Here is an 8,030-nt window from a genome sequence, read left to right as displayed (position 1 = left end):
CGATACGGAGGTGTGTTCTTTGATGTTTCTCGCTAGCTAACTTGATCGTCGGAGTGCAAACGGCCGCGAGGGCGCCCATTTGTTCTCTCTGTTTCAGGTACTCACGGTGGCACAGGGAGAATATTTGGAACAAAGACGAAGGAGTCCTTGATACGCGGGTCTTAGCTACGCACGAAGCATAATCTGGTCAACCGACGGGAACAAAACCCATATCAAGTTGGTTAGGTCAAGCCTAAGCCAAGCCAAATAAACATGGCCTAAATCGAGGAGAGAATGTTGGGCCTAGGTTAGTTCAAGTCATTTTGAGTCCATTCAGGTTGAGTCAACGGAGCTCAGGTTAAGTCTATTCAGTCAAGTTAGGTGTTGAAGATGGGAAGTTTTGATGTATCAAATCCTCATGAAGCCTGAAGTTGTCTTGTGTTTTAGGTTTAGGTTTTGTTATAGGGTTTAGAATCTTTGTAAGATCAGTCTTGATTCTCAAACAAAGCTTATTTCAATATGTTTTAAAGATTAAAGTGTTTTTTCATGCAAAGGAAAAAACAACCGATTAAAGTTTCGAGATAATTGGTTGTTTGTCACTTAGCTGGAAAAGGTGTTTTGAAACTGTTTTTTTAATCAGTTGTATAACTGTCAAAACCATTCAACCGGTTAAATCGCAATTTTAACTGATTAAATGTAAGTTTTCATAACAGTTTTTTGAAAACTTGTTTTAACTGATTTGGTTGTTCAAATCTGCCTTCAAAGATAACTTCTCAAGGAATATAAAACTAGTCCACTTTCAAACGTGAAAAATATTGATGAAATATAAAAGTTTGATACTCTGATTTGAGATTGATTTGAAAGATTACCAACTGTTTGTGAAAAGGTGTTTTACCAAGTTTTAACAAGATTGCTTTTGAGCTTTGTTGTGGTTCAAGAACTGATCAATAGGGTTTCTAGTGTACTGTGATTCCAGGTGCTTTCTACCCTTGTTTAGTTTCTTGTAATTGTTCATATTACTCTCTGTAAAACTGTTGTAAAATCCTGTAAAGTCAATGTGGTTCTGGCTTGAGGTGTTGGTTGTGTGCAAAGAGGGTGAGTAGGCTTGGTGGGATACATAGTGAAATACTCAGTGGCTTGACTGAGGACTGGATGTAGCTCTGGGATAGAGTGAACCAATATAAACCTTGTGTGTAATTCTCTCTGTACCGACCGGTCCTCGGACTCGGGCATTGACCAAAGTCAAGGTGGAGCCCCAAAGGCTGGGTCCACTGGAAAGTTCAGCAAGACAGGAAGGAGTCTCGTTAGGCTCACGAGTAAGGAGGTCGAGGAGGGGGCGGCATCGAGGCAAGGAGTGGAGGCCTCGGGCCTCGGCACCCCAACAGTAAAGATGGACAAAAAAGATGGTTTTCAAGCCACATCCCAGTTACCAGCAGGGAGAGGCCCAAATCACGAGGGATCCGTGCATGGGGTGTAGGGAACGCGATAGTATGCACCACATCAAAGAGCCACTGGGGAAGAGACGACTCGTAAGGGTCACGTCCCAGTGGTGATCTGCATGCATGGCACGTGATTGGGACAGGAAACGCCCAGGATGGATGACCCCAGAGATTGGATGCATGAGTCGCCACCCCAGTGGTCATCCCGCACCAGATGTGCCTCGGTAGGGCAGCCTTACGCACTAAGATGGCCCTAAGACTAGGTGATAGTGTCGCTAAGGCGCGCCTACAGTATGCTTAAGTCACAGTTAACCAGAAGGGCAGAGACACTGAAAGGTATATAAGGGTAACAACAAAACATAACAAGGTACGCTTTTTGTTAGTACGCATTACGCATCAGTAAGAGAAGCAACACAGAGAGAGAGAGAGAACACACACAGTGCTCTTAGAGTTAGAGTTTGGTGTTTCATTGCCCGAGAGTCTGACTTGAGCGTCGGAGTGCAAACGGCCGCGAGGGCGCCCTTTGTCTCTTTGTTTTCAGGTAACTCCATCGGAGGAAAGGGACGTAAGAAGGAGGGTTCTTGGACACGAAGTTATCAGAGACGCACGAAGACGTTTAGGTCAATCGGCGGGAACACTCTCTATCTCTTCTCTCCATAACTGTTTGATATTTTTCGTTGTCATAAACAAACAGTTAAATCGTTATTTTAACAGATTATAATTATGATATCTGTTTTTGTTTGGCAATTTGATTGCTTTCTGAATTGCTTTTCTGAGTTGATTTTTAAAGTTTCATTCTAAGTAAAGTATTTGTGAAAATCTTTTGTGAACAATTCACACCCCCCACCCCCCTCTTGTTCTAGCCATCGATCCTAACATTAGGGTCGAGTTGAGTTGGCCTGGGTCCACATCAAACAGAATTGATTTGGGTCCAAGTTGGACTAAATTCATCCAGTTCATGATTGATGGACCGAATTGGGGTAGGCCCACATTTGACCAAATTAAGCCAAGCCTAAGTCGAGCAAGTTAGGCAAGGCTTAGGTCAACTCGAGCCTAGGTTACACTAAGTCAGGCAAGATCTAGGTCAGTCTGAATTAGCCTGAATCCATGTCGTCTAGACCCAAGTCGAGTTGAGTTCACCCACACTAAGGTTAGTCCATGTCAAGTGAAATGGAACAGACTCATGTTAAGACAAGTCAGGTCGAGCCAAGTCGAATTAAGTTAGGGAACCTATGTCGACATGCAATGGTTGGGCTCGAATCGAGCTAAATCAGAATTTATGATCTGTCTTCTCTAGAAAGTCTAATACTCGGCTCCATTGGACAGAGGGTGCTCTACCTGTTGATTACACTCTGACGATCAAGTCAGTGAGAGCACTAAAGATATCAAATCAGTTTCAGTCTTAGTATTCAGAAACAACGTCCTTTTATCTGGGGTCTCAAGCCCCTTTTATAGATATCCCGTCAACAACTTTCTCTAACGAGAATGTAATCTCAACATAAGAGCATTTAATCATAACAGAAAAATCACCTACTAATGGGTACCACTTATCTTCAGGTGCTAACCGCAGGAAAACATTTTATTTAACATGTGCAACATTATTCTCGGGTGCTCCTCTTTTATTCTCAATAACTATTAATTAATATGTAACTAACATGTACTAATTAATATATAACTAACTTGCTTATATCACAAGAGATAAAATATCTCTTTATCTTCAAAATAATATGATAACAAATTTAAACAATAACAATTATATCTTTTATCTTCAGAATAATATCACAATAGATAAAAGATCTCTTTATTTTTTTATCTTAATTACCTTTTCTGGACTGGCCAACATCTAGATCGAGCTCACAACACACCTCTTGGGTTCAAACACCAAGCTGACCACAACCAAATGCTTGTACGGAGGTCCCGAACATTCTTGTCCAACACAAAATTTATCATAATAATTTGCAAACTAAATCGTAGAAAATATTTTCTTAATAGAAAATCATATACATTTTTTTATGTATAAGTGATTATTTAAAAAATATATATTTCATAAGCACTTGTTTTATAAGTAACTACTAAATTGTAATTTGTCATTTAGAATCTGTTTGTTTAACCACTAATTCCTGCACTATACGAAATTCCAATATGCATTACATCACTATGTTAAAATGACTAAACTAGCCTTATTATTGTGCTTGTTTGAGAAGAGTTTTTCAGCAACAGTAAAATATATTTTCTGGACATTGTGAGTGTTGTGTGTAATTAATATTGTTGACGGTTCATCGGCGTACTTGAAGCTATTTTCCGGTGATTCTCTCTGGTCACGCGATTTTTGGGAAAAATGAAAGGTTTGCAAGGTATATAGACTATGTAGCATAGATACTGACACGGACACGGATACAACACAGACATAGATACGAACACGGAAATACATAAAATCTCTAAAATATAGGATACGTGGACACGGATCTATATATTATATAATTATGAATTATATAAATTGACAAAAAAAATTTATGTGAACAAATATGTTTGAGATTAATTTTTGGAGCAGAAAAATGTTTTTCATTACTGGTTCACAGGGATTTGTTTCTTATTTTTATAATCATAATAACAATTTATACAATAAAGTTTAATTTTTTAGAAAATTAATATATTTTTCCTTTTTAAAATTGTGTTAGAACCGTATTAGAATTGCCAGAAATCTAACAAATACTTTTTGAATTAGACATTTCACAGATACGTATCCTACAGGTGTCATACGAGTGTTAGTGTCCGATACAAATATCAAACACTGACACGCCATTTAAAAGAAGTGTCTGAACTTCATATATATTCTACTTTCAAAATAATTTTGGAATTTCAATACCAGGTTCAATACTTTTTGCACTATCCCTTATGAATTTTGTTTTCCGTAACATCATTTTGCATTAGGCATTTTCATATTTCATTTTCTGTAATGCAGTTTTCCTCTTCCAAAATGCAGATTCCACATTTTCCAGAATGCAGTTTCCGTAATATTAAAAAACAAAGTATGCTTAAAAATGTTTCGAATTGAGTTTTCCAAAAGAGTATTTTAGACATTTAAAAATAAGTAAAGTGTAGGTACCAAAATGTATACTGCACGAAGCAAAAGTCCTTATTTGTAGGTTAGGTCCTACAATTATAGGTTAATCTATTTCTTAAAATAACAATAATACTTTTTTAAGAAAACATGTACGAGTATGCAATAATTAATTTAGTAAATCAATATGTCTTTAAATTAAATCTAATTTAATTTAATATGAGTTAAAATTTAAAAAATTATGTATTAAATCAATATATCTTTAAATTTAAACTAGTTTTATTAATATGTGTTAATATTTTAAAATGTATACTTTTTTATTTTTAGATTTAATATTTTTAAAGCAAACCAAGATGATTTATTGTCTAAATTGGAACTAGATTGAACCTAAAAAAAAATTCACAATCCTTCTAGAATATGACTAATATGACTTGGGTTTAACAATCACATTAGTAATTCTTGACTTGTTTTATATCTTTAATTGAATATGTGAAAGTATTATTAATGGTTTGATTCTTCAACATGATTCTACCAATGCTAATTAAATAATATATTTAAATACTTTTACTAATTTATAGAATTTAATTAAAAAAAAGAAACTTTTCTTTCTTTTTATCTAAAAATAACATTAAATGAAAAAAAAAAACTTATCCATTTTAATATTTTTTTTGTTGGGCTCTAACAATTACTAAGCCCATATTGTAGACATATTTGACCGTTAAGATTTATATGTACTTTATCAACCGTTAGATCTAGGGTATTTGGTTACTCATAAATTTTAGGTATTAGAAGTAGCGCAATCTCGCCGCAACCTCAAAGTCAACCTAAAGGAAACAAAATCATGTATAAATACCTCCTCAATTCTTACAAACTCTTCATTCTATCTCTTTTTATCTTTCTTTATATGTTAAATTCTTTGCTGATTGTGATATACATATATTCACAGTACTTTCCTTTTAGATTTTAGCAATAGTTTTGTTTTAGTCTTAATGAAGTCTTTTGTCTTCATTGTTCCCATGATTTCTATCTTCAATCCCTCTATCTCAATCTTCTCTTATTTGTTTATAGAGTCATAAATCCCTAATTCATTAACAAATGTTAGTCATTCCAAATTTTTTATAATTGATACTAATAATTCTCAATCACCCAAATAGTTCCTCCTATCGGGTATGTATTCTTTTCATTATTTTATATCACATCCATGAGTTTATATTTTTATCTTTTGATGTGCTTTTGAATTAATGCACACATTTGATTAGATCTAACATCAACATTTGTTTGATTAATTGGTTCTAGTTTCAAGAAGTTCACATGTTCGTCTTAACTTGCATATATTCATTTTTTTATTTGAAATTAATTTTGAGTTCTACTTTAAAATTTATTTGTGGCATTCTTTTTTTCAACTTTTGAGGATGAAAAGTCACTTGAAAGGAAAATCATTTGCAACTTTTTCCAATCTTCGTTTTTCCATCGAGGTAGCAATTTGCTCTCGTCTTCACCCTTAAAGTTATACTTTTCTATATTTTATTTTTATGTTATAATCCTTCAATATCTCTTCTTAACTACATATAACTTCTAATATTATTCAAGTTATGAATTTTTTATCTAGATAAATTTTATTTCCATGTCATGATAATTGTGTTAGTATTAGATACAAAAGGTATACTAACTTCCAATGTCATAAAAAAAACATAACTTTGTTATGCTTAGTGTCAACTTTATATTTTTATTATATTATTTACGTGTTTCATTTAAAAAAAGGAAAAAAATTTCTTAATCACAAACGGGTAAGTGGACCTTAACAAAATACAATTTTTTAGATTAAAACCCCATTATGTTTTAAAATTGATTTTAAACCATAAAATAATTTTGAACTTCATTTGGTGAGTTATGATAAGAATTCCGTTGAGGCATAACAAAGTTACACTTTTTATGACATGTAGGAAAAATAATCTTTTGTAACTATTCTTTCACATAATTATTTTGACTTGACAAAAAATTTATTCACATCAAAATCAAAATCACGAGAATTGAAGTAATTTAAATTATATATAAGTGAAAGCAAAAATAAATGGAATTTATCTTAGAATCAAAATTTGAAAGAAATGATCACAAAAAGGGTGATGAAGATGAGAACAAGTTGTTGCCTTGGTGGGGAAACGAAGATTGGAAGAATTTGCAAAAGATCTCAGTTTCAACTCTTCTTACTACTGGTTGTTATAAAAAGAGTGAGTTCTTTTCAATGAAAAAGAAATATGATAGTAATTTCTGAATAATAATTTTGGTCATATAAAAGTATATACTTAACTAAATTTCATGAAGTATGTCATTAAAAAGCAAAAATATTCAATTATAAGTGAGATATTAATTTTGAATTCAATTTTCTTTTTGACATCGAGGGCATTCTCTTATGATTGATGGACTGAATCAGGGTGGGCCCACATTTGACCAAATCAAGCCAAGCATAAGTCGAGCAAGCAAGGAAAGATTTGTCAAGTCGAGATAGGTTGAGCCCAGGTTAAGCTAAGTCAAGCAAGACCCAGGTCAGTCCGAGTTATCCCAGGTCCATGTTAGCCTGAATCCAAGTCGAGTTAAGTTGACTCACACCTCCAATCTACATCAAGTTGAATGAGGCAGACTCACGTCAAGATAAGTCAGGTCAAGCCCAAGTCAAATTATGTTAGGGGACCTATGTCGAGTTTTAGTGGTTGGGCTTGGGTCTGGCTAGATCACGATTTACCGATATGTACAGTTGAAAAAGTTAATTATAAAATCTATATTCTAGAATTTTTATTATTACATATATTTTTGTATAGTATTATTTTTGGAATATGTAATTCAAGAATTTTTTTTAATACATTAGAGATAACATTTTAAAACAACGAAAATTTGAAAAAACCATTGTAGTTAATACATTATAATATGAGACGTGAGTGAAGAAAATATGAAGGTGCAAAAAGTAAATGCTTTAATTAATTAATGAGGTCTCAAATTTTTTATAATGACATAGGTCAATTGAAACACCTACAAAACTACAACTTTAGTATAATTTAATTTAAACAAACACAACGTCAATAGCACAATGATTGAAGTAATTTAAATAATATCTGGAACCAAAAACCAATGGAATTTCTCATAGAATGCAAATTTGTAGAACAATAATAAAATGACACTAAAGATGAGAACAAGTTGTCAGCCTTGTAGGAAATGAAAGATTGTAAGAAGTTGCAAAAGATCTCACTCAAAAGTCTTTGTATTTCTAGTTGCTACACAAGGGATCAATTTTTGCAATAAGAAAATAAAATGATATCAATGTGTGTGATAAACATGTATTACTATGAACAAGTAATTTTAGACATGTAAATATATAATCTCACGTAAATCTTGAGTAATCATGAATTTTTTGTCAATAAATAATTAATACATGCTAAATAATATATTAAAGTTAGTTATGGTCTTCAAAACTCATTTAATTTTATATACTCAACTAAATTTCTTAGTATATCATAATATAAAGGAAAAATATAAATAATAAATGAGATACTAATTTT

The 8,030-nt window shown here is 32.9% G+C and overlaps 1 long non-coding RNA gene across 1 annotated transcript; it reads left to right on the top strand.

Annotated features, from left to right (window-relative positions):
• Nucleotides 1–5,303: 5,303 nt before the first annotated feature.
• Nucleotides 5,304–7,278, top strand: LOC137819394 (uncharacterized). The gene is made up of 2 exons (XR_011082283.1): nucleotides 5,304–5,646; nucleotides 6,911–7,278. It is a non-coding gene; the product is annotated as an uncharacterized lncRNA (long non-coding RNA).
• Nucleotides 7,279–8,030: the final 752 nt, after the last annotated feature.

The sequence above is a fragment of the Phaseolus vulgaris genome, chromosome 10, assembly GCF_000499845.2.
Source record: "Phaseolus vulgaris cultivar G19833 chromosome 10, P. vulgaris v2.0, whole genome shotgun sequence".
Classification (NCBI taxonomy): domain Eukaryota; kingdom Viridiplantae; phylum Streptophyta; class Magnoliopsida; order Fabales; family Fabaceae; genus Phaseolus; species Phaseolus vulgaris.
This window is presented reverse-complemented; position numbering and strand designations above follow the sequence as displayed.